The sequence below is a fragment of the Myotis yumanensis genome, unplaced genomic scaffold (assembly GCF_028538775.1).
Source record: "Myotis yumanensis isolate MYYU_CA2020_CCGP unplaced genomic scaffold, mMyoYum1.0.hap1 SCAF_3, whole genome shotgun sequence".
Lineage (NCBI taxonomy): Eukaryota > Metazoa > Chordata > Mammalia > Chiroptera > Vespertilionidae > Myotis > Myotis yumanensis.
In genome coordinates this window covers 209868507-209895479 of record NW_027223754.1, presented here as the reverse complement: position 1 = coordinate 209895479, position 26973 = coordinate 209868507, and the positions used below count along the sequence as shown (strand labels likewise).

At 42.6% G+C, this 26973-nt stretch overlaps 1 long non-coding RNA gene and 1 pseudogene across 1 annotated transcript in view; both read left to right on the top strand.

Annotated features, from left to right (window-relative positions):
- Positions 1-2242: 2242 nt before the first annotated feature.
- The window catches only part of LOC139007590 (uncharacterized), a 67096-nt gene continuing 42365 nt past the window's right edge, over positions 2243-26973 (top strand). Inside the window, exon 1 of the long non-coding RNA XR_011470872.1 lies at positions 2243-2263. This is a non-coding gene — a long non-coding RNA (uncharacterized lncRNA). The remainder of the gene's footprint in view (positions 2264-26973) is intronic.
- On the top strand, positions 18500-18650 carry LOC139007873 (U1 spliceosomal RNA; annotated as a pseudogene).

Genomic DNA, 26973 nt, shown 5'->3' with positions numbered 1-26973 from the left:
CGCTTGGCTGACCAGGATGAGCAGCACTCCCACAGCGGGCCGATCCCCGCAGGCCACACCCCCCACCAGTGCATGAATCCGTGCACCAGGCCTCTAGTGTGTGTGTGTGTGTGTGTGTGTGTATGGCTAATATGCAAAGTGTCTCCTCAGGAGTTTGACTGGGAGTTTGATCGCTCGCTTTGACGTGCGCAGACTACCAGGGGGTGGCGAGGAACATGGTGAGCGACCAGCAGCCCAGTGGGGTTGCTGAGGGAGGAGGGAAGGAGAAGGCGGGGAGGCGGGGAATCTGATTGGCCCTGATCGCTGGCCAGGCCTAGGGACCCTACCCGGGCATGAGTTTCCCGCACTGGGCCTCTAGCAGATGAATAACTGGGAATACCCAGGGCCACCGTGGCTTTTGCAGCTGTTGGAGGGAGTGAGGAGGCACACTTCCTCTTCCTTCTTCAGAGAATTGCACCAATGGGCAGTCCCTGGAGACCGCTGGGGGAGAACAGGGAATTACAGTAAGAATTTACCCTGGAATGTAGAATGAGTTGCCCCCTTTCAGTCTCTGCACCTTCACACTGCTCCTCCTGAAACCTGGAAGAACGCGCTAGCCTCTTCTTCTTCTAGTTCAGTGGTTCTCAACCTTCCTAATGCCGCGACCCTTTAATACAGTTCCCCATGTCGTGGTGACCCCCAATGTCATTGTTACAAATTGAACATAATTAAAGCATAGTGATTAATCACAAAAACAATATGTAATTATATGTGTTTTCCGATGGTCTTAGGCGACCCCTGTGAAAGGGTCATTCGACCCCCAAAGGGGTCGCGACCCACAGGTTGAGAACCGCTGCTCTAGTTACTGTTGCTCCTTTCTCCAACCCAGCCTGGTGACACCATCCCCAGGAAGCTTCAGGAAAGCTCTTCCCCCTCTTTTCCACCCTGCCAAGTTGACGTTATTTCTCCTTTTCTGGGCTCCGTCCCAGAGGGAGGGGATGGGGAGCAAACGTCCGCCTCCACCAAGGCACTTATCGCGGCGGACCTTGCTTTACTCGTTTCTCTCTCCCTGTTCGCCTGCATTCTTTCTCCTCGTTGAAGTTACGAACCAGGTCCATGTGTGGGCTCTGTGCCTAATGCAGTGCGCGCGCGCGCGCACACACACACACACACACACACACACACACACACACCTTCGCTGCACCCGCGGGTGCCAGAAAGAGCAGGACACCCGCATTTTCGGGTTTTAGAACTGCAAGAGCCCAGAGTCATCTGGTGCAGCCCTCCCCTTTGCAGATGCTCTTCCTGGAGTCTCCTAAGACGAGCTTCTGGGTTCATTCGGCCCCGTTTCCTTCTCGAAGCCCAAAGCACTTTCGCTGTGGATGATCTCAACATTCCAGGCAGGTAGCGAGGTGTTAGGTAGGTGTCAGCAGCCTCGCTTTTTACCGTAGGGTGGGTACACTGACTCAGACGACGGGCCTCGTGGGGCGGGAGCGGTAACGGGAATTCAGGGCTCCCGGCCAGAGCGAAATTTATTGTGTATCCTTTTGGGAAGCGTGAAAGTGAAGTAATCGACTTACGAGTCCCCGGCGGGACCTTTCAGCCCTCTAGAAGGGTCGGAACGGGGTCGGGAGGATTAATGCGGTAGAAGAGCTCGTGGCATTGGCCCATTGGCAACTTTGCGAGGTCCAGCCGAGTCCGCCGCCCTTCGCTGGACGGGGTGGCCAATGGCCTGCGGCTTCTTTAAGGCCCCAGCGTCCCGCCCCGGCTCGGCGCGGACCTCCTCCCACCTCCTCGCCCCAGCTCCTCCAGTTCCAGACTTCCCTCGGCGATGAGGTCATCTCCCCGCTTCCCATTGGCTGCCCCGGGCCGTCAGTCACAGGAAGTCCCGCCGCCGTCCTCCTCTCCCTCGAGCCCCTCCCTTCCTCGCTCGCCCCTCGGCCCGCCGGCCGGCCTGCACGCGGCCTCTGATTGGCCAGTGCCGCTATCACTCCTCCAGCGGGCGGCGTGGAAGGCGGGAGGCGGGTGTGGTGGGAGGGTCTGCAGCTTCCGTGGCTGAGAGGAGCCGGCGGCGACCGTGGCTGTGGTGTCCGCGGTGGCGGCGAGAACGGCCGTCCCACCTTCCCCATCTCCTAGGCTCCGCTGGCTACACACCCTCCGCTTGTGCGGGCTTCTCCGCAGCTCCGCGCGTCTTCGCGGGACGTTGAGCCTCGTGAGGAGACGCGCGCGGTGAGAGCCGGAGCGGGGACCGCCGCGGAGCTCGGGCCGGGAGGAGAGCGAGGCGGTGAGTGAGAGTCCGGCCAGGGACCCCTCCCCCACCGCGGCCCCGCCCCGCCGGAGCATCCTTTCTCCTCAGCGCCCCGCCGCGCGCGCCCTCGGGGGTTCGCGCCGGGCCGGCCGCGCCCCCTACCCCCAGCCGGGTCCGTCGCCCCCGCCTCTCCTCTTTGCCCCCCCAGGCCCGGGCGGGGTCGCGGGGCGCGGGGCGCGGTCGTGCACCTGTGCGCTGCCCGGCCGGGCCGCGCTGGTGGGGAGACACCGAGGTCCCCGCCCCCGCGCGCCCCGGGAGCGTGGTGACTGCAGGGACTGGGTGTCCGGCGCTTTCCCTCAGGACCCATGTGCAAACCCGAGATTCCCGGCGAGGGAGGCGCACCTGGGCTTGTTGGTGCCTGTTTAGCCACCCGAGCGCCTCCAGGTGTCAGGGCTCCGGCAGAGGGGAAACTTGCCGGCCGAGAACTTGACCCTCTAACCAAGTGCCTGCCTGTCCGGGCACTGATGACACCCCCACCCTGGCCGGAGCCCTAAGAAAGCATTGGTCCTGGAGTGTCCGGGCTGGAGCTTTCCAGTCAGGGGTTCGAACCTGCCCTTTGCCACCTGTGTCCTCTTGGGCCTCACTTTCTTTATTTAGAAAAGTGGGGCCCGGCCGGCGTCGCTCAGTGGTTGCGCCTGGACCTATGGACCAGGAGGTCAGGGTTCCATTCCCGGTCAGGGCACAGGCCCGGGTGGCGGGCTCGGTTCCCAGTGTGGGGCGTGCAGGAGGCAGCCGATCCACGATTTTCTCTCAGCCTTGATGTTTCTCTCTCTCTCCCTCTCCCTTCCTCTCTGAAATCAGTAATATATATATATATATATATTTTTTTTTAAAATAAGAAAAATGGGGATAATGCCTATCACATGGGGTTGTAAATTGAGAACAACTGGTAGACCAATTTGTATGTATTTTTCACACCACGTTTGCTTTGTTGCTAAGCACTTCAGGTAGATATGGATGGACTGGACCACTCCGGCCTCACCACCAGGATGTTGATTTACATTCAAGGTCTCCAACCCGGTCACCAACTGCCCTGTAGGGAGCTGGAGGGTCTGGAGGTTGGGACTTCCCCGCCGGAAGTGGGGGGCGGAGGCGGCCAAGAAACAGGTAGAACGCTGAGGACCAAGATGTCGCTCAGACCCCTGAGCTACCGGCTGCGGGTTTGGGCGACCCCCTCAGCTTGACCCGTGCCCAGTTCCAATCCGGGCGTGGCATACAGAGTCCAAAAAATAGACATTTTTTCTGCCGTGGCTGGTTGGCTCGGTTGAGTATCGTCCTGTGCACCAAAAGGTTGCAGGTTCGGTTCCCAGTCAGGCCACATACCTGGTTGGGGGGCGGGGGGGGGGGGGGGGCGCGGTGGGGGAGGCCGGGCCGAGTACTGGAGGCAACTGATTGATGTTTATCTCTTACATCCATGTTTCTCTCTCCCTCTCCCTCCTTGTACTTGATCCCAAAAGAGAGGTCAGTTTATATTTAAGCACCAGCCCAACTTGTTGGCCTTGTCAGAATTTCTTTCTGTTTTTTCACTATTATGTAGCGTAAGTAAAGAGCATTTGGTGGACAGTTAACTGCTTACCAGCCCCTACTTGGCAGGAAGTGTGTACATACAGGAATGTGAAATACATCCCTTAAATGTAATATGAAATTACACCTAGCTTCATGTGTTTTTACATACTCTAAAATCCATAAGCTGTCTGAAGTGTCCCCAAGGTGCTAGTTTTTTGAGATCTTTTCCAGATCTTTTCTACCTGAAACCAAAGTCTATAACATAACCTTTATTTTCAATAGAAGTTAAATTTCTGCGTTTTAAAACATTTAAAAGACACCCCCCCCCCCAAAAAAAAAACCCCACCCTCCAAATCTTACTTAGCCAGTTTTACTGTTGAAAGCAGCCACCTCCCAGGGGTGAGGTGGTACAGCCAGCTGGTCCGCAGCCCGTGTCTGCAGGGTGGGGAACCTTTGGCTGAAAGTTATTAAACTGTTTTGCCTGTTGTCATTTGCATTTTTCATAGTGAATCAAAGGGCTTCATGATACTTAGTTTCTTAATGAAACAATTTGGAAAGAAACCATTACTACTTTTTTCAAAAACACATGCAAAGAAAAAGTGACTGTAGTTTAGTTCTAGCATTTGCAAGAACTGTTGAAGAGCCCCTGTTTAAAACGGCTTCCAAAAGTCCTATGCGTTAGGATAATTTTTAAATTTAGAGTAAAATTGTAGGATGGAAGAGTAATATGAATCTCATAATCCAAAAGTATTTATTGCAGACTTTCCATGTCCATAGTACATTGCTGAGTGATATGAGGAAGAGATTCAAAAGAAGTAGAAAACATCTCAGTCCATAAAGGGCAAAAATATAAAGTTTGGGTCACCCAGTAGTAATTACGGGTGCTCCTTACTTAAGTAATGACTTCATTCACTCATTTGTTTATTCATTCAACAAACTTTTGTTCCATGCTTGTAAAGTGCCAGGTGTTTTTCTAAAAACTAAGATCAAGATAAGTGAGATATGGTCCCTGATGGTGAGGAGCTCACAGTCTAATGGGAGAAGCAGAAAGTGACAGATAATTGTAACACACTGAAATAAACTCTACTAGTAAGTACAAGCCCAGAATTGTATGGCAGAGTCAAGGGAGTTTTTCCTTTGGATTTCAAAGAGCAGATGCTGTTTGAGCTGAATGTTAACTCCATGAAGGATAGGAAGATCATTCCAAACTGAAGTAACTGAACTTGGAAAGATTTCCTGATACTCTTCTGACCACAGGTGTAAGTCCTAGGGAAAGAGAAGGTAATTGACATTCCTTGATGTCCACTATGTAACAGGCATTAATAAGTTAGGCTTTTAGTGTATTACTTAATCCTCACAACAACCCTATGAGGTGGAATTTATCTCCACTTCAGGATAGGGAAACTGAGGCTCAGGATAATTAAATAATTTGTCTGTGGTTAGTGACAGAGCAAGGACTTGAATCTGTCTTAAAATTGTAGTATTTTTGCCCTAACCGTTTTGGCTCAGTGGATAGAGCATCAGCCTGCGGACTCAAGGGTCCCAGGTTCGATTCCCGTCAAGGGCATGTACCTTGGTTGCGGGCACATCCCCAGTAGGGGGTGTGCAGGAGGCAGCTGATCGATGTTTCTCTCTCATCGATGTTTCTAACTCTCTATCCCTCTCCTTTCCTCTCTGTAAAAAAATCAATAAAATATATTTAAAAAAAATTGTAGTATTCTCTTTCCCTTTTAACACTCTGCTTTATAGAAGTAAATACAAATGAGGTGAGAAAGTTCTACCTACATATGTCATTTTATTACATCTATGACAAATTACATTCTGTGAAATGTTCATATTTGATTTAGAATTGCTAAAGCTTGTATAATAAACTAGAGGCCTGGTGCATGGGATTCATGCACTGGTGGGGGGACGTGGCCTGCGGGGATCAGCCAGCTGTGAGAGTGGCCGCTCATCCCAGTCAGCTGAGTGGCTGTGGGCCCTCCCTCTGAGCGGCTGCTCCCGCTGTGGGAACACCGCTCATCCCGGTCAGCAGTGCGGTGCTCCCACTGTGGGAGCACACTGACAACCAGGGGGCAGCTCCTGTGTTGAGCATCTACCCCCTGGTGGTCAGTGCATATCATAGCGACTGGTCAACCGGTTGTTCTGGTCATTCTGCCGTTCGTCACTGGGCTTTTATTTTATACTAGTGACCCAGCACACGAAATCGCACGAGACCCAGACCTGTGGGAAATTGCGCGAGACCTGGGACCCCAGACCCCACTGCACTGCTCCTCCGAGTCCTGTCCGCGCCATGAGACCCAGAGTCAAGTCCCCGCCTACCCGCGCTTGCCTTGCTGTGCACGCAGCCCCACCCACACACGCCTCGCCGCACACACACCCTGCCCACCCGTGCACGCCTTGCTGCACACGCAGCCTCCTGGTGACCAGTCGTTGGTTGTTATGGCGTTACAACCACTGGGTTTTTATTATATAGATAGGATAGGATGAAGGCTGTCTTTATCAAATGGTATTTATTTTATGCTTATAACTGTGGCATTTGCTAAAAAGTGTGGCCTATAGAAAGATTCAATAAAAATGAAAGACATTGATTTATACATATAGATTCTATATGGAGCACTTGACACAATTGTTAAACCAATATAGACTTTCCTTGAGACTGCAGTTTAAATATTTAGCTATACAAAGTAAAGTATATCAGACATATAACCAATTAAAAAGACAGTGAATGGGGTAAAGTAGTTTTGAATAATTAATTTTTACAAAGGGGAAATTAGAATTTTGAAGCCATATTAACAAAGATAATTGTATTACTAGTGGCCCTGTGCACGAATCCATGCGCAAGTAGCTCGCTGCCGCTTGCCTCAGCTGGCTGCCCAGCCCACCACTGCTGGTAGCTCGCTGCCCTGCCCTCCTGCTGTTTGGTCGTTACACATCACGTTTTAACAACCATTTGCATATTACCTCTTTATTATATAGGATGTTTAGAGAGATCCCTGTGACAAGGACATATACTAACTCTCTAAGTTCCACAGAGCAAATCTTGGGACATAATAGATGCTTAGTAATATTTGTTGAGTAAAAGATGAGCATGAACAAATGTATATTTACAGCGAGTAGTGTGTTTATGAGTATAAATACTAGGATTGATAGAATTGATAGACATAATATAGAATGTTTTAGTCTGCTGAAAAAACTTTGTATAGGTTATATTTCAGAAGGTCTTTGAAAGGGAAAAGGGAAGACATTGATAGATTAAAGATTATAGGTATGGGGAGTAGTTTACAAATGGATTAAATTTGGGAAGAAAAGGAACATTGAACAAAGGGAATGGCCCCACTGACACTGAGAAGCAGAAAGTGACAAATAATTGTACAAATTATTGTACAAGTGACAGATAATTGACTGACAATTCAACAAGTATAGGCAGTGGTTCTTTCTTTTTTTAATCCTCACCTGAGGATATTTTTTTCATTGATTTTCAGAAGAGTAGAATGGAGGGATAAGGGGAGGGAAGAGAGAGAGAAACATTGATGTGAGAGAGACACATCTATTGGTTGCCTCCCCCACTCACTCTGAACCAGAGCCAGGGGATCAAACCTGCAACCAAGATACATGCCTTTGACTGGGAATTGAACCCGAGATCCCTCGATAAGTGGATGCTCCAACCACTGAGCCAAATGGGCCAGGGCAGCACTGGTTATTTCTAAGGCCTTATTGGAGTTTTAAGACTCAAGGAAGCAGTCTCTGCTCTCCAGGAGCTTACAGTTTCACAGAATAGTGTGCTAGCTATCTATTGTTGTGTAACAACTTACCACAAAAGTTAGTATTTAAGACAACAATAAACATCATCTCTCACAGTTTTTGTGAGTCAGGAATTTGGGAGTAGGTTGGCTGTAGTAGGGAGTGGTTCAGACTCAGGGTCTCTGAAAAGATTGCAGTAATATGTCATCTAGGGTTACAGCAGTGGTTCTCAACCTTGGCTGCACATTAGAATCACCTGGGAATCTTTTTAAAATCCTGATTTCTGGGCCTCATCCTTCGGAAATTCTGTTTCTTTGTTACTAATGTTATGGCCCCACCCAAGAGGTTCTGGGTTGGCAGGAGGTGCTCACTCTTACATCCCTGTCCTTGGTAGCTTGCTTGTCTGCTGTTGCCTTGTGGCCCCGCCCCATAACAAAGAAACAGCGTTTCCGGAGGATGAAGCCCAGAAATCAGGATTTTAAAAAGATTCCCAGGTGATTCTAATGTGTAGCCAAGGTTGAGAACCACTGGGTTACAGTCATCTGAAGTTTTGACTAAGGCTGGCACATCATTTTCCAAGGTGGCTACTCGCATGGCTGACAAGTTGATATAGGCCAGTGGTTGGCAAGTTGCGGCTCGTGAGCCACATGCGGCTCTTTGGTCCCTTGAGTGTGGCTCTTCCACAAAATACCACGTGCGGGCGCACACGTACAGTGCGATTGAAACTTCGTGGCCCATGCGCAGAAGTCGGTATTTTGTGGAAGAGCCACACTCAAGGGGCCAAAGAGCCACATGTGGCTCGCGAGCCGCAGTTTGCTGACCACTGGTATAGGCTGTTGGTGGGAGTCTCAGTTCTCCATGTGGGCCTCTTTGTAGAGCTACTTGAATGCCTGCATGGCAGGCAGCTGATTTCCTACAGAGCAAATAATGCAAGAGACCAAGTTGCATTGTCTTTTATGATTTAGCTGCAGCAGTCACATACCATCTTTTCTCCAGTATTCTGTTGGTCACAAATGTGGGAAGGGAGTACACAGGGATGTGAATACCAGGAGGTGAGAGTCATTAGGGGCTGTCTTGGAGGCTATCTCAGTGGGTAGAATCCTATATAATAAAGAGGTAATATGTAAATTGACTCTCACTCCATCACAAGATGGCTGCACTCACAGCGGAGGCAGGGTTCCTGTAATGAGCCGTAACAAGTGATCAGCAGGGACCTGAGGCTGCATGGTGTCAGGCCGGGGGACCTGAGGCCGAGTTCCCGGCGCCGGGCCGGGGGACTTGAGGGTGCGCTGGGGGACCTGAGGCTGCGCCCCCCCCCCCAACCAGCAGGGCTTGACGGGGGCTCTGAGGCTGCACCCCCTACTCGGCGAGGCTTGACAGGGGACCTGAGGCTGCACTCCCCTGCTTGGCAGGGCTTGATGGGGGCCCTGAGGGTGTGCCCTCTACCCAGTGGGGCTTGACGGGGGACATGAGGCTGCGCCCCCTACCCAGTGCCGGGACGGGGAACTGAGGCTGTTCTCCCCTGCCCAGCGGGGCTTGACGGGGGTGGGGCTGGCCGGGTCTGGGTCTTGCATGATTTTGAGGTGCACGCGGGTGGGTGGGGACTTGACTCTGGGTCCTGTGGCGTGCCCCAGACACTGACAGGAGGAAGATTTTCGTATACATTTTACTAATTTTTTTCATCTCTGACACTTCTATTATAGAGAAAGGGCAAATAGCAATATTAAAATATTTCCTCTAATTCCCTTTTAATGTGCACGAATTTCATGCACCGGGCCACTAGTAGAAAAATAAGTGCCGGAAGAAGGTACAAAGTGCTGGGGGAGGGAAAGGAAGGTATCAGAGTAGAGAAAGGTTACTGTTGGGGAGATGAGGGAATTGAGAAAGATTTAATTCTTTTAACAGATATTCACAAATATTTATTGAGTGCTTACTGTGTGCCTTCCACATGGTCAGCTAATATGTGGATGTGAACACTGAATTAGAGTCATTTGTTTTAAGTATTCTAGGTCAGCATTTACACTAAGAACAAATATTTGATCTTTGTGTGTAAGGTGAGGGTGGAGTAATTTTTCTAATATTGAAGAGAACAGTAACTTATCAAAATGATAGACAAGCAGTTGTAGAGTGCAAGAAGTTAAGAGCATAAGCACTAGACTTCCTGGGTTCGAATTGTGGCTCCACCACTTGCTAGTTGTGTGACCTTGGGTTTGTGACTATGATACTCTTGCTATTTTAAAAAAATATATTCTTACCTATTTTATATATGGGCCATCTCTGCATGCTCCCCAGTGGGTATTGAGCCTGCATCCCACATGTGCCCTGACTTGGAATCAAACCTACAACCTTCTGGTGTGTGGGATGACGCTCAACCAACTGAGCCACACTAGCCAGGGGTCTACTTTTATCTTCTCAGTGACTTACTAATTGTAAAATGGGGATAATAATGCTGCCTGCTTTATATTGCTGCTGTGAGAGTCAAATAAGTTAAAATTATGCCAAATCCTTGGAACAGCTTACATGCATCACTATCATCGTTACTAATTTTTGGTAGTAGCATAGAATATAAGTGAATGAAGTTGGATTCAGAGATGAATGGATGTAGAGTGATGTGAGTATTCAGAAAGAGGCATTTAAATGTCAGTCATTGCTGCTTCAGTATCAATTTTTTCAGTTCAAGTACCTACCTATGTCTAATAATTTTTATTTCACAAAGTAGAGTGAACCAATAATTTCACTTAGCTGAACTCCATAATTAAAACAAGACCTCAGGAAATGCACAGTTGCTTGTTGAGGGCATAGCATAGCCTCTTGGGCCTCTTTACATTACTGGGCCCTCTATCTGCTAGAACAGTGATGGTGAACCTCTGACACGCGAACTCATTTTTTTGGTTGATATTTTTTTTGTTAAATGGCATTTAAATATATAAAATAAATATAAAAAATATAAACCTTTGTTTTACTATGGTTGCAAATATCAAAAAATTTCTATATATGACACGGCACTAGAGTTAAGTTAGGGTTTTTCAAAATGCTGACACGCTGAGCTCAAAAGGTTCGCCATCACTGTGCTAGAAGCAGTACTTACAGGGGCATGTGCTTCAGTGGGTTTAGCTAGCAGTACTTACAGGTGCATATGCTTCAAAAGAGCTTAGGGGTGGAACCTAGGACCCATAGTAAAAATACCTAGAATGAGGATTTTTGTGACTAAGTCACAAGACAATCTGCAGACATTCTTAAAACTACTATATCACTTCTATGAAGAGGAAAGATCATTGAACTCCATGTTGAATCAGAAATTGAGTGATTTGCCAGAGTGCATTGGGTGGAGCTAATTGCTTACATTTTCTTCAGTTCTGTGATTCAGTGAGTCAAGTCCAATTGTCATTGTTTAGTTGAACGAAGGCATTGAGAAATTAAATGGTTTGAGATTCCACAACAGTCTCATGGCTGAGCCTGGATTAGCTCTTCACTCTGTATTTAAAGCTGGCTCACATAGCAATAATAGAACATCTGCAGAATCTTTCCAAGACTGAGTGGTGTGAAAAGTTTTTCTTTCCTTTAGATACCATATTTTCACTTTTGTGGTATATCTGTTTAATTTACTTGCTCACTCACGCTTGTTGATATGAATTTAGAAATCATTCCTTGTATAGATGAGTGCTTATCTATAATAATAAAAGCATAATATGCTAATTAGACTGGACGTCCTTCTGGACTTCCTTCCAGACATCCTTCCTTCCTTCCGGATAAAGCCACAGCAGGCAGAGGCAGCAGGGGCCCCTGGCCATGGCTGTGGCGGGCAGGGGCCAGGGCCAAGGCCCTTGCACAAATTTCATGCATCGGGCCTCTAGTAATGAATAATTTGGATAGCTCATTTTGAAATCTGGAGTGTATCCTCTATTTGTACTGAATTTGCAGGTGGGCTATTTACAGGTTTTTGACCTTTAAAATTGTGAGAATCATGGGTGAGTTTGGTTCTTTATAAAGTTTTTTATTTAAGTATAGTTGATATACAACATTACGTTAGTTTTACGTGTACAATATGGTGATTCGACATTTTTATACCTTACAATGTGATCACCCCAGTAATTCTAGTAATCATCTGCCACCATGCAAACTTATCACAATATTATTGACTACATGTGACTTTGGTTTTAAATTTAAAATGATAATGGGTGTAATTTGAAAAAAATTCTAAATTCCCTAGATCCGTGGTCGGCAAACTGTGGCTCGAGAGCCACATGCGGCTCTTTGGCCCCTTGAGTGTGGCTCTTCCTAAGCCTTAGGAGTACCCTAATTAAGTTAATAACAATGTACCTACCTATATAGTTTAAGTTTAAAAAATTTGGCTCTCAAAAGAAATTTCAATCGTTGTACTGTTGATATTTGGCTCTGTTGACAAATGAGTTTACCGACCACTGCCCTAGATGATAGAGTAAAAAAACTAGGGAGGTAACATGTCAAGTTTAAGGGCATGAACAGAGTTAGGTTCTGACAGTTGTTAGCTGTGTAACCATAGCTCACTCCTTAACATTTGGTGACTCAATTTCCTGATCTGTAAAATGGAGTTAATAATTCTTACAGCATGAGGTTGTTGTAAGGATTATGGGGAACTGTAAAGGGAAGTAACAGTGTCATCATCATGGTGCAACCTTATTAACCTGCACCAGCTCGGTGAAATATGTAGTAGTATCATTTTGCAGATGAGGTAAGTGAAGCTTGGAGAGATGAACTAATTTAGGAAGATCGCACTGAGGATTTGAACCCAGGTCTGTCTTTGAATTAAAAGATACTGACTCCCTACATTAATGTATATGAAGTGCCTAATTTTGCCACTAGTAAATGTCTGTTCTTGTTCACTTTCTTTTGCATAGTTGGTGAAAAATGTCAGTATACTGAGAATTCTTTATGGTAGTAATAAAAATATTCTTTCCTTATATGTATCTTGTTGCCATTCCTGGAATTGCTCAATAAATACTTACTAAACAAGGGCATACTATAATGTCCAAATTAAAAATTTTTTGTCAGTGTTCCATTATCTGTAAATGGTGTAAGTGATGCCAAAGTCTCTTAATTGTGGTGAATTTGTACATATTTTCACTACCGCAAAATTTACAGGAACTTGGAAAGTTGTCCTCTCCTTATACCTTTGGACACACCATGTCGCATTTTCGTATGAGTGTGATATTATCATGGTTATGAAACTGGCTTTATTGTTGATTTTATATTTTGTTATATGATGGATATATTTAAAGTAGTCTTTTAAAATTTGCCTTATATCTGGTGTCTTGCCTTTTCTTTGAGAGGTAGAGATGGGGAAACAATTTAGGAATGAAAAATAAGGGCCATTTTCTTTCTTATTCTTGATACACTATTTTTTAAATTGTCACCTGAGGACATGTTCATTGATTTCTAGAGAGAGGAGAAGGGACAGGAAGGGGGAGAGAGATGCCTCCTGTAAGTGCCCCGACCTGGGATAGAACCTGAAACCTAGGTATGTGCCCTGACTAGGAATAGACCCTGCAACCTTTTAGTACATAGGCTAACGTTCAACCAACTGAGCCAACCAGCCCAGGCTTCTTGATACATTTTTAATAAAAAATCACTTGAACTAAAGCTTCCCTCCAGAAGTCTTTAACTCTTATTTTTATTTAAAAATATATTTTTATTGATTTCAGAGAGGAAGGGTGAGAGAGATAGAAACATCAATTATGAGAGAGAATCATGGATTGGCTACCTCCCGAAAGCCCCCTAGAGCCTTCAACCCGGGCATGTGCCCTGACTGGGAATTGAACCGTGACTTCCTGGTTCATAGGTCAGCGCTCAACCACTGAGCCATGCCAGCTGGGTAGTCTTCACTCTTTAATTCTAACATTCCAGGTGAATGCCCTGAGGTCGTGGCATTGAAGGCAAAGATATGTTGGTATTTTAAATTCTGTTTTATAGATTCAGTGAATCATTTCACATTTTCTTAATGTTTCCTTGTGTTCAGACTTTTTTCAAGAGGTTGGGGGGAGTCCGGAATGGGAATAGGGAATCTAGAATATAATGAGATTATGGGCTAATGATTATTTGAAATTAAATAAATTTTAATATATGTATTTTTTTTACCCAGTAGAAGATCATGGTGTGGTTCATTTGTGTGATATCTATCAGGAATCTGTGTGTACTTTGAGTCATATGATTATTTAATCATTTTCCTAAATCAGTTACTCTGTAACATAATTGACCTTATTATTATTTTTAAAAAAATCTTTTTTACTTTTACCTGAAAGCTGATTCTAAATATGAACCTAGCAGAATTGATTTGTATGAAAACTGGGCATGATCTGTACAATTTGGATAAAATATTCATGACATTTTATTTTCAACATGTTTAATAACCTGTTGGATGCCTAAATAAAACTGAGTTAATTATAGTGTAACCTTTTGTTCTATTTGGAGAGTGTTAAGGGATTTTGAATACCTTCCAAAATTCACCTTCATCAAGTGAGTTCAGAAAACTCTTTCTAGAACAGGGATCCTCAAAATTTTACCTGCATGACCCTCTTTATCTCTTCTGAACACTTATTTGTTTTGTTTAAAAACAAAAACATAGTAGATTTAAAGCATGGTAGATTTCCCTACTGTTTGGAGATAGTGATGTGTTTTGGAGTTGAATGCACCTGTTTTCAGTCCTGGCTCTACTGCTCACTGGCTCTGATCTTGGGCAAGGGAACTAATCTTTGTGCATCTCTATTTCCTCATAGGATAGTGGTGAGGTAAATAAAATCACATATAAAGTATTTAGCACATAATAGGCATTCTTTGCATGCTCATTTTCTGAGCCCCCAGAATTTTTCTTTTGTAGCTCTAGGTAAATTGCAGCTAAACAATTGTGTAATTATTTTATGTTTTTCTTCTTATAAGTTTCATGAGGCCAAAGACCACGTCTGTTTCTTCACTGCTATATTCCCAGTGTCCAGCATAGTGCTTGCCATGGCATAATAGATGTTCAATAAATACTTGTCAAATGAATGAAAGTGACCCACTCTCTCTCTTTATCCTCTCCTTCCTTGCCTAAAGGACAGTGTACTGAATTTATTTTCTTTGGCCCACTTGAGAATTAACTTGTTACTTGAATTTTAGTCTATTAAAGATTAGAGCCAGAAAAAAAGAAAGATTAGAGCTAGATAAAGGGAAGGGCAATGAGTAAATGAATAATAACCAGAAAGAGAGCAGAGCAATATTCAGAGTAACTTATAATACTACTAGAGGCCCGGTGCACAAATCCGTGCACAGGTCGGGTCCCTTGGCCTGGCCGGTGATCAGGACTGATCTGGACTGTCTCGCCCAGTCACAATTGGGGCAGGGCTGGCATCTGGGGGGAGGGACCGTGGGAGGTTGGCTGGCCTCGGGAGGTTGGCTGTGGGAGCACACTGACCACTAGGGGGCAGCTCCTGCATTGAGAGTCTGCCCCCTGGTGGTCAGTGTGCATCATAACGACCGGTTGAGCTGTTCTTCAGTCGACCAGTTATAACGGTCACTTAAGCTTTTATATATATAGGCAACATCATAGTACTTTGGACTTTCTAACCTTACTAGAGGCCCGATGCACGGATTCGTACACCCGTGGGTTCCCTCCGCCTGGCCTGAGCCCTCTTACAATCCGGTTCCCCTCGGGGGATATTGGAGAGCCGGTTTCAGCCCGATCCCCAGAGGCCAGGCTGAGGGGCCCCACCAGTGCACAAATCAGTGCACTGGGCCTCTAGTATGCATATAAGATCTTTGGTTAATCTCTTCCCCCCCTCCCCCTAACCCCTTTCCCTCTGAGATTCATCAGTCTGTTCCATGTTTAATTAATCTTTGGTTAATCCAGTGTTTCTCAACCTTCCTAATGCCGAGATGAGACCCTTTAATACATTTCCTCATGTTGTGGTGACCCCCAACCATAAAATTATTTTCATTGCTACTTCATAACTGTAATTTTGCTACTGTTATGAATCGTAATGTAAGTATCTGATATGCAGGATGTATTTTCATTGTTACAAATTGAACATAATTAAAGCATAGTGATTAATCACAAAAACAATATGTAATTATATATGTGTTTTCCGATGGTCTTAGGCGATCCCTGTGAAAGGGTCGTTTGACCCCCAAAGGAGTCACGACCCACAGGTTGAGAACGGCTGGGTTAATCTCTTCCAGCCCTTCGCCCTCCCCCCTTCCCTCTGAGATTCATCAATCTGTTCCATGTTTCCATGCCTGTGCATTGAGAGTCTGCCCCCTGGTGGTCAGTGCCCATCATAGCTACTGGTCAAATGGTCGCTTAGGCTTTTACATATATAGATATATATGTTTTATTGTTTTCAGAGAGCAAGGGAGAGAAAGAGAGAGGTAGAAACATGAATGATGAAAGAATGATTTATTGGCTGCCTCCGGCATGCCCCACACTGGGGATTGAGCCCACAGCCTGGGCATGTGCCCTGACCAGGAATCAAACCTTGACCTCCTCGTTCATAGGTCGACGCTTAAGCCCATGCAGGCTGGGTTGAATGGGCAACTTTTCAATCAACTGAGCCACACTGGCCAGGGTATAGTAGGTTTCTAATAGATATTTGAATGGATTAATGACTGAAGGAATAGACATTTTTTACTCTCTATCTCTTAAGTGATATTTAACATAATTGATCACTTTCTTTCTTGAACCATTTCATATTCTTGGTATGACATTATTCTGAGTTCATTTAATACCTTGTCCATTTCCACAATCTTGCCTGCCATTCTATACTTAGGAGTAGATTTAATGAAAGATATATAAGACCTTTTCACTGAAAATAAAAATACATTGCTGGGAGAAGTTAAAAAAGACCTAAATATGTAGAGATATACTATGTTCATGTTTTGAAAGACCCAATCATGTTAAACTGTCCAATCTTCCCCAAATAATCTAAAGATTCAGTATGTTCACAATAAAAATTCCATCACATTATACTTTCTTTGTAGAAATTGATATGCTGAATCTAAAATTTACATGGAAATGCAAAGGACCTACCAGTAGAATAGCCAAAGCAATTTAGAAGCAGAAGGACAAATTTGGAGGAATTACCTGATTTCAAGACATTATAAAGCCAGAGTAATCAAAGCAGTGTGATAATGGTGTAAAAGTAGATATGGATCTTTGGAATACAGTAGAGAATACTGGAAATAGATACATGTATGGCCAATTGATTTTTCAACAAAGTCTCAAATGTAATTCAGAAGGGGCAAGGATAGGCTTTTCAATAAATGTTGCTGGGACAGTTGGATATTTGTATATCAGGAAATGAGCTTGGCTGGTGTTGCTCAGTGGTTGAGCGTCGACCTATGAACCAGGAGGTCACGGTTTGATTCCCGGTTGGGGCACATGGCTGGGTTGCAGGCTTAATCCCCAGTGTAAGGTGTGCAGTAGGCAACCAATCAATGATTTTTCTCTCATCATTGATATTTCCATCTCTCCCTCTCTCTTCCTTTCTGAAATCAATAAAATATATTAAAAAGAGAAATGAATGTCAATTTTTATCTCTCACTATACACAAAAATTAATTTGAAATGGCTTATAGACCCAAACATATAAACTAAAACCATAAAAGTTGCAGAAGAAAAATTGTAAGAGAAAATCTTTTCAACCTTTGGGTGGGCAAAGACTATTTAGGACATAAAAAGCACTAACAGCCCTAACTGGTTTGGCTCAGTGGATAGAGCGTCGGCCTGTGGACTGAATGGTCCCAGGTTCAATTCCGGCCAAGGGCATGTACCTTGGTTGCGGGCACATCCCTGGTAGGGCGTGTGCAGGAGGCCGCTGATCGATGTTTCTCTCTCATCGATGTTTTTAACTCTCCCTCTCCCTTCCTCTCTGTAAAAAATCAATAAAATATATATATTTTTAAAAAGCACTAACAATAGACAAAAAAGTTAATATATTGGACTGTATCAAAAGTAAAATTTTTCATTCTTTAAAAGACACTAAGAAAATAGGTAAGCCACACTACATATATATATGTATATGTATATGTATGTGTGTGTGTGTGTGTGTGTGTGTGTGTAGGTGTGTGTATATATATTTTCATATAATAAAAGGCTAATATGCAAATTGTCCCCTCGGGAGTTCCACTGCTCACTATGACCTGTGCTGACCACCAGGGGGTGCGAGGAACAAAGGAGGGCCCCAGCTGGCAGCTGGCAGCTGGGGGAAGGAAGGCCCCGATCGGCCCTGATAGCCAGCCAGACCTAGAGACTCTACCCGTGCACGAATTTCATGCACTGGGCATCTAGTATATATACATACATATATATAAAAGGACTTATATCCAGAATATGTAAAAACATGTTAAAGTTCAATAATATGACAATGGCCCAGTTGAAAATGAGCAAAAGATTTGAATAGACACTTCACAGAAGAAAATATATTTGAATATCCAAAAGCATACGAAAATATGCTCAACATCATTAGTCACCAGGGAAATACTAATGAAAACCACAATGATATACTTTTCATTTCCACTAAAATAGCTAAAATTTTTTAAAATGGACAATTTCAAGTATTGGTGAGGATGTGAAACAACTGGAATTCATTGGTACAACCACTTTGGAAAACAATTGGTCAGGTGTTTTTTTTGTGTTTTTTTTTGCCATCGTGTCAAGGCTTTATTTCTACTTTATCATCGTCTCATACAGACTCTGAGGCACCATCTTTTGTTCTAGTCTGGTATCCTCATGATGGTCAGTTTTATGGAATTAAGCACATACTTATTATGTATCCCAGCAGTCCTGCTCATTGGTAGTATTTATTATTCATGATAAATGAAAACATATATTCACAAAAGACCACATGAATGCTCATAATAGCTTTATTCATAATAGCCAAAAAATTAGAAACAATTCAAATGCCATCAACAGGTGAATAGATAAAACAGACTGTGGGTAAACAAAACAATTATTATACTTACCTGGCAGGGGAGATACCATGATCACGAAGGTGGTTTTCCCAGGGCGAGGCTTATCCATTGCACTCCGGATGTGCTGACCCCTGCGATTTCCCCAAATGTGGGAAACTCGACTGCATAATTTGTGGTAGTGGGGGGAAAAACAAAAACAAAACAAAACAAAACAAAAAAAACCCAAAAAACAAAACAATTATTGACACAGGCAACAAAGTGGAATCTCAAAAACATTATGTTGAGTGAAAGAATGAGACAAGAGAACTTATTCTATGATTTCATTTATATTGAAGCTCTATAATAATTTATAATAATAGTAATAGAAATTAGATCAGTGATTGCCTGGGGCTGGAGTGGGGAGGTGGCGATAGAGATTGACTGTAAAAGGGCATGAGGGGTAATGGGAATTTTTTTTTCTTGATTGGTTTTGGTTACTGCATAAGAATATACATTTGTCAAAATTCATTAAACTAATTGAAAATGTATACTTAAAATACATGTATTTTATTGGAAGTAAATATACCTCCAAGTTGATTAAGAAAGTACTGCGTGGGACAATACTCTGGACTACAGAAAACATGTTTGCCTGCCAACTTTGGTTGAGATTAATTTCTCACAGCTGATCTAAACCCCCACATGTACACACTACTGGAGTCTTCAAATTTCTGTTGAATGAGTGAGTGGATGTATAATGTGCCTTCTTGCAGCTCCATTGTAAGAAAATATCCCATCCTTCATCCTCCTGCAGTTTTCTAACTCCAGTCATTTTATAGAGTTAATTTGTTTACTCCTGGCAGTAGTGTCTGAGTACAAATTGGGTCATTCCTTTCAAATAGTTAATGAGTATCATGTGTAAAACCCTGTCTGAATAAAGTATTTTCTAGCTGTGAGGAATTATACCAGTGACAGTTGATTACATATATGGAATTTACATTTTATTTACAAAAGGCTGGGCAAGCTTTTCTAGCTTAGAATCTGTTTCAACTACCATTTCTTTGCCTTCTGTGTTTACACTCTATCTGGAAGCATAGTATAGGCTTAGTAACAGACTCTGTATATAATAACTTATCAGGTGAGAGGAAGCAAACATTTCAGAATATCACTGGAATAGCTATAGAAATGGCAGATTTCGTTTTCAGTTAAAGTCTATGAGGGATGAATGGACTGACTCAATTTGGTTGCTAGAAGCAAATTGCTTCTTGGTCTTGTAGTTAGTCTATAGCTATATGCTGTCTTCATTAATCTGGGGTATGGCTAATGGATACTTTTATAGGTTACCAAGCAGAATTATTACATTTTTTTCAACCAGAACTTTAAAAAGCACTGGTTATCATTTTGTACTGACAGTTGTTACTTTCCTGATTTTGATCAGGCTACTCTGAATTCTCAGAACAGCCTTCTGCCTCTCATTCTCCAAATTCTGTCCTTGCCTATTTTTAAGTTAGCTTGAGGCTTAACTTCTTTACAGAAGAATTGTCCTTGATTAATATAACCTCAAATTTGTTTTCAGACTCCCCTCTCCCTATAGTGCCTTTTTTTACTTAACATTTTTTTTCATTAAGACCTTTTCTTTCTATTAGTGTCATAGTTCTCTGGGAGATAGTAGGTGCACTTAATATTATTTTCTCTCCATGTATCTAATATATGATCTGTACCAGGAGGCTAAAGTAAATAAAAGAAAGAAGATGGATGGTTCATTCTAGCCTGAAGGTGAATAACACGCAGTTCAGAGTTCATAATGAATGAAAGTGCAAGTACTTAGATAACTGCGGACCTGTGTTTTTCTCCTCCACCTTTTCTTGGCACATGCACCTGAAAAGGAAACCAGGGAGATTAAGAGCTGCTTCTATCTGATAATAGCCCAGAAATTTAAGAGGAGGCACTTCCCACAGCAGCAATCTGAATCTAGTAAGAGAGCTTAATGAAGTGCCTTTACCTGTACAGCAGTCAGAGTTTGTCTCTGCTGAGATATCGGAGGAACTGACTGAGAGAATTTAACAGGAATATGGGAACGAGAAAAAAGAAGTGGGCATTGGAATTGCATATGTGTGTAATCTTGATAGTTTATTTTAATTTGGAAAGATCTATTATCCTCATTGACAGTTTGCTCTGGTTAAAAGTGTTTATACTTATGGCCACATTCGAATTAATATCATACTAAAGAAAGAGGACACTTGTTTATCTGCCTTTCAGAATATGCTTTTTCAAGTACCTGTTATGTTTGATGGGTTCAGAATCTTGGTTAATCACTTTCACTATCTTTAAGATTAAATTTATAGTATGTACTTTCATCTTACATTCCTACCAACGGTTCATAAGGGTTTCATTTCCTCCACATTTTTACCAGTGCTTATTTTCTGTTTCTTTTTGTTTTGTTTGTTTCTTTATGGTAGCCATCCTAATGGGTGTGAGGTGGTAGTGTTTTATATGTTTAGTGTTTTCATATAAGGTTGGTAGCAGAGTCCTGCCAGTGTGGTTCAGTGGTTGAGTATCAACCTATGAGCCAGGAGGTCATGGTTCGATTCTCAGTCAAGGCACATGTTTGGGTTGCGGGCTCAATCCCTAGTAGGGGCGTGCAGGATGCAGCTGATCAATAATTCCCATCATTGATGTTTTTCTCTCCCCCTCTCCCTTCCTCTCTCTGAAATCAATAAAAACATATTTAAAAAGATTGGTAGCATAATGTTGCTTCTGTAGTTATTTTCACATGACTGTTTTCCTCTCCTGCAGTACTTACAGGTCATACCTGAAGTGCTTATTTATTTTTGTTACCATAAACTCTAAAAGGGCAGACACCTTGTCCATCTTCATCACTAATATCCCTATGTTTGAGATAGTACCTGCTTAGCAAGTATTTGATGAATGAATGACGACTGAAAAGTAGAGGGATACATTGTAATGGGTGAAACCAAGGACTTTGGTATCAGACAGATTTGGATTTGAATCCAGGTTTCCTCATTTATAAAATGGGTTTAATAATGCCTTCCTCAGTGGATTGGGTGAAATTAAAATGTATTTTATTGATTTTTTACAGAGAGGAAGGGAGAGGGATAGAGAGTTAGAAACATCAATGAGAGAGAAACATCGATCAGCTGCCTCCTGCACACCTCCTACTGGGGATGTGCCCGCAACCCAGGTACATGCCCTTGACTGGAATCGAATCTGGGACCCTTCAGTCCACAGGCCGAGGATCTATCCACTGAGTCAAACCAGTTAGGGTGGATTGAGTGAAATTAAATGAGGTCATAAATATGTAAAATCCTTAGTACAGCACCTAGGATATTGTAATTAACTGATTAAGTAGCAGCTATTATTGTTAGAGAGGGATTAGCTGGCCAATGGGGCATCAGTAGGCTTAGGGCTTTAAAAACCTCATTATGTTGTTAATAAGCTATGCAATATTGAGCAAGTTTTCTCTAACATCTTTGATCTGACTTTTTTCCTCTGTAAAGTAAGAGTATTAAGTTACATGACTCCTGAGGGCCCTCCTATGATTTTCTTTAGATCCTTACAGTTATCACTATATTCACTCCAGCAATCATTGCCACTTCACACCATCTCAACTTTAATTACAGTAGGAGATTGTTAATCCCAGAGTTTGAATCTCAGAGGCATGTAAATGATAGAATTGATTTAAATAACTTTTTAAAGAAAATATTACACAATTTCAAAAGTTAAACTATTGAAATAGTTGAAGAATAATTTGGCCTAGTATGAGATGTTAGGTAATGATTTAATTAATGTGCCAGGTTGTGTGTGATCACATAGAGATTATAGAAATGGAGGAATGCAGATTGTCATGTAGGTTGCAGTGATAGTTTGATGGTTTTGCTGAGTTGTGTTGTACTCAGCAGTCAGGGAGACTTGCTTTAAAAATACCTTTCTGTCTACTTGCTATGCTGCTGATTGGACTTAAATGTAAGACGGAAAACCATAAAAATCTCAGAAGAATCCATAAGCAGCAAAATATCAGACATATGTCGTAGCAATATCTTTACTGACACAGCTCCCTAGGACAATGGAAACTAAGGAGAAGATAAACAAATAGGACTGCATCAAAATAAAAAGCTTCTGCACAGCAAAAGAAATCATCAACAAAACAAGAAAGCCCACTGCATGGGAGAACATATTTGCCAATGTTATCTCTGATAAGGGTTTAATCTCCAAAATTTACAGGGAACTCATACAACTTAAAGGAAGATAAACAATCCAATCAAAAAATGGGCAAAGGACCTAAATAGACACTTTTTGAAAAAATACACCCAGAATGCCAAGAGACATGAAAACATGCTCAAAGTCACTAATCATCCGAGAGATGCAAATCAAAACGACAATGAGGGTCCTAGCTGGTTTGGCTCAGTGGATAGAGCATTGGCCTGCGGACTGAAGGATCCCAGGTTCGATTGCAGTCAAGGGCACATGCCTGGGCTCGATCCCCATTAGGGGGTGTGCAGGAGGCAGCCAATCTATGATTCTCTTTCATCATTGATGTTTCTGTCTCTCCCTCTTCCTTCCTCTCTGAAATCAACAAAAATATATTAAAAAACAAAAAACGACAATGAGATACCATCTCACACCTGTCAGAATGGCTTTCATCCACAAAGGACAAGTGCTGGTGAAGATGTGGAGAAAAAGGAACCCTCTTGCACTGCTCGTGGGAATGCAGACTGGTGCAGCTACTGTGGAAAACAGTATGGAGTTTCCTTAAAAAATTAAAAATGGAACTCCCATTTGACCTAATAATCCCACTTCTGGGAATATATTCCAAGAAATCAGAAACACCCATCAGAAAGGATAGCTGCACTTCTATGTTCCTAGCAGCACAATTTACAATAGCTAAGATTTGGAAACAGTCTAAGTGCCCATCAGCAGATGAGTGGATTAAAAAAGCTGGTACATCTACACAGTGGAATACTACGCTGCTGTAAAAAAGAAGGAACTCTTAGTATTTGCAACAGCATGGATGGACCTGGAGAGCATTATGCTAAACGAAATAAGCCAGTTGGAGAAAGATAAGTATCACATGATCTCACTCATTTGTGGAATATAATGAACAACATAAACTGATGAACAAAAATAGAGACATAAAGCATTGAACAGACCGTTCAACCTTAGTGGGAAGGCAGGGGGAGGAGAGAGGTAAGAGATCAACCAAAGGACTTGTATATATGCATATGAGCATAACCAATGGACACAGGCAGTAGGGGGGTGAGGGCATGTGTTGGGGGGTGGGAGTGGCCAGGGAGAGGTCAATGGGGAAAAAAGGAAACTTATGTAATTCTTTAAGCAATAAAGAATTTAAATTAAAAAATCTATAAGAGAAGACTTTTGACTTCTGAGATGTGGTTGATTGTACCCCTACTGTTCTTAGGAAATGTGGGACCAAATATGCAAACTCAATCTGACTGGATTTTACAGAAAGAACTTTTCATCAATCTGCCTAACTAAGATGATATGGCTCATCCAGCACAGTTATTTTTTTGTACAGATAACTCAGAGCAGAGACTAGAAGAAACTAGTTTTTATTGAGTAGTTGTTATGTGCTGGCCGCTATTAGGTGCTTTGATTTTATTTGTTGACAGAATAGTTGTTTTTCCATGTTTGTGTTGCTCATTGTCACCACCCTAAATCATCACAGACATTTCTGGACTTGAGAATGGTCCTTGTACATACCTCTGTCAGGAGACACAGGTGCTAGCCCTGAGAAAGTATATACTGACTTTAAGGAGAAGCTCCTTTGGCTTCATTAAAGAGCAAATAACTTAACCCTAATAAATTTTGCCACTGAACTCCCTCATCTCTTCAGAGGTGATTTCTGGTGGTCTGTCTCCAAGTAGGATCTTAAACATTTCCGCCCCTGAAAAATATTACAATTGATGATTTGACCTCCAGATGAAACACACATGTTCACACATACTTGTATAAACTTCTTTTTTAAAAATATATTTTATTGATTTTTTACAGAGAGGAAGGGAGAGAGATAGAAACATCAATGAGAGAGAAACATCGATCAGCTGCCTCCTGCACACCCTCCACTGGGGATGTGCCCGCAACTAAGGTACATGCCCTTGACCGGAATCGAACCTGGGACCCTTCAGTCCGCAGGCCGACGCTCTATCCACTGAGCCAAACCGGTTAGGACCTTGTATAAACTTCTTATCTATTAATACATTGGTCATGTGGCAGAATTTCTCTAAGCTAGGTCTTTATTTAAACATTTGTTTAATAGAAAGAGGATGGTCCATAGAGCCACTTAGTAGTTGTCTGACCTTGAGCTAGTGTCAACTTCTGGGCCTGTGTCCTCATCAGTAAAATGGGGGTATACTTATCTTGTAGGGATGTTGTCAAGATTAAGTGAGATAATGTATGTAAAACTCATGGATATTTCACAGATATTGGTACTGTTTCTCATTCCTCCTTTCATTTTCAAATAACTGAATAAAACTCTGAGCATAGCGTTGTTAGTGCCTTTATTAAGTAAGATTCCTTAGCTACATGCCCCAGGGATTGACAATGGAATATATTTTTCCTTCCATATCAATTATGAATGTTATTAGAAATTTATTCTTATTCTGACTTTGGAATGAGGAAACTTTTTTAAAAGCAGAAATAAATGGGTGTGCTTTAGGCAGCTTTTTTTTTTTTTTTTTAAATATATTTTTAATGCATTTTATTCTTTTTTTTTTTTTTTCGCTTAAAGTATTACAAAGGGTATTACATAAGTGTCCTTTTCCCCCCCCGCCCTTGACAAACCCCTACCCTCCCTTACCCCCCAGTGTCTTATGTCCATTAGTTATGCTTATATGCATGCATACAAGTCCTTCGGTTGATCTCTTACTCCCCTCCCTCCTGCCCCCCAACTCTCTCTGGCCTTCCCACTGCAGTTTGACAATCAGTTTGAGGCAGCTCTGCCTCTGTATCTATTATTGTTCAAAAGTTTGTAATGGTCTTTATTATCCATGAATGAGTGAGATCATGTGGTATTTTTCCTTCATTGACTGGCTTGTTTCACTTAGCATAATGCTCTCCAGTTCCATCCATGATGTTGCAAATGGTAGGAGTTCCTTCTTTTTAACAGCAGCATAGTATTCCATCGTGTAGATGTACCACAGTTTTCGAATCCATTCATCTACTGATGGGCACTTAGGCTGTTTCCAGATCTTAGCTATGGTGAATTGTGCTGCTATGAACATCTGGTTACATATATCCTTTCTGATAGGTGTTTCTGGTTTCTTGGGATATATTCCTAGTAGTGGTATCACAGGGTCAAATGGGAGTTCCATTTCCAATTTTTTGAGGAACCTCCATACTGCCTTCCATAGTGGCTGCACCAGTCTGCATTCCCACCAGCAGTGCACAAGTGTTCCTTTTTCTCCACATCCTCTCCAGCACTTGTCATTTGTTGATTTGTTGATGATGGCCATTCTGACAGGTGTGAGATGGTACCTCATTGTTGTTTTGATTTGCATCTCTCGGATGATTAGTGACTTTGAGCATGTTTTCATATGCCTCTTGGCTTTCTGAATGTCCTCTTTTGAAAGGTGTCTATTTAGATCCTTTGCCCATTTTTTGATTGGATTGTTTATCTTCTTTTTGTTAAGTTGTATGAGTTCTCTATAAATTTTGGAGATTAAGCCCTTATCAGATATGACGTTGGCAAATATGTTTTCCCAAGAGGTGGGTTTTCTTGTTGTTTTGTTGATGGTTTCTTTTGCTGTGCAGAAGCTTTTTATTTTGATGTAGTCCCATTTGTTCAGTTTCTCTTTAGTTTCAACTGCCCTAGGAGCTGTATCAGTGAAGAAATTGTTTTGGCATAAGTCTGAGATTTTGTTGCCCTTGTATTCTTCTAGAATTTTTATGGTTTCCTGTCGTACATTTAAGTCCTTTATCCATTTTGAGTTTATTCTTGTGTATGGTGTAAGTTGGTGCTCTAGTTTCATTTTCTTGCATATGTCTGTCCAATTTTCCCAACACCATTTATTGAAGAGACTATCTTGGCTCCATTGTATGTTCATGCCTCCTTTGTCAAAAATTAATTGAGCATATTGGTTCGGGCTAATTTCTGGACTCTCTATTCTATTCCACTGATCTATATGTCTGTTCTTGTGCCAGTACCAGGCAGTTTTGAGAACAGTGGCTTTGTAATACAGCTTGATATCTGGCATTGAGATCCCACCTACTTTGTTCTTTCTCAGGATCGTTGCAGCTATTCGGGGTCTTTTTTTATTCCAGATGAATTTTTGGAGAGTTCGTTCTAGATCTTTGAAGAAGGCCATTGGTATTTTAATGGGAAGTGCGTTGAATGTATAGATTGCTTTGGGTAGTATGGACATTTTAATGATGTTGATTCTACCAATCCAAGAACATGGTATGTTCTTCCATCTGTTTATGTCTTCCTCTATCTCTTTTTTCAACGTCCTGTAGTTTTCTGAGTAGAGGTCTTTAACCTCTTTAGTTAAGTTTATTCCTAGGTAT